The sequence below is a fragment of the Phalaenopsis equestris genome, unplaced genomic scaffold (genome assembly GCF_001263595.1).
Source record: "Phalaenopsis equestris unplaced genomic scaffold, ASM126359v1 Scaffold000601, whole genome shotgun sequence".
NCBI classification, from domain to species: domain Eukaryota; kingdom Viridiplantae; phylum Streptophyta; class Magnoliopsida; order Asparagales; family Orchidaceae; genus Phalaenopsis; species Phalaenopsis equestris.
This window is the reverse complement of record NW_018165041.1, coordinates 75,241-75,962: the sequence shown is the minus strand read 5'-3', so window position 1 is coordinate 75,962 and position 722 is coordinate 75,241.

The window sequence follows — 722 nt, the reverse complement described above, 5'->3', positions numbered from 1 at the left end:
TTCACAAGAGTGAAAGAAGCCAAAGCCCCATCAAATCCCCCTTCCACAGAGCCCCTACCATAGCTCTAGACCAACACCCAAATCCGACCGTGGTCAAATTCATACCTAGGCCTTACACTGAGACTAGGGACTCAATCCCTAGCCTCCTTGGACCCCAAAAAACGTGTTGAGCACCTCTGATTGAAGTTTACCTTCTCAGAGCAAAGGTATAAAACTCCTCCTTTTCCCGAGCTTATTTTGATTCTCCATTTACTTAAGCTTGATTTCATGGTACCTTAGTCGTATGGATGTATTCGTCTCATTTAGACGAGTCCATAAGATCAAACCCAAAGTGATTTGGTTGAGTCTAGGCCGAGATCTTAAGGTTTTAGTGTGGACGGGCACAAGATCATTTTATCAGGGACGATGATGGGGAGTCGTTCGATCGAGCGTGTATCAAATGGACGGAGGATATCAAGCCGGATAGTGCATCGGGACATAAACAGCGGGCCGAGTCAACAACCTACGTAGACGGCGGTGTCCAACCAGAGCGCGCCACGCATGCTTTCGAAGTCGTCGTGGGTTAAGGTGGCACGCGCGGTTTAAATAGAAAAATAGGGGCCTTTTCTTATTTATTTAATCCCCAAAACTTCAAAAATACATAACTTTGTGTAGAAAAATCACAAAAATAAAATAAAAATACCCTTTTGCTCAGTGAACATAGGAGAACAATGTGGAATAAA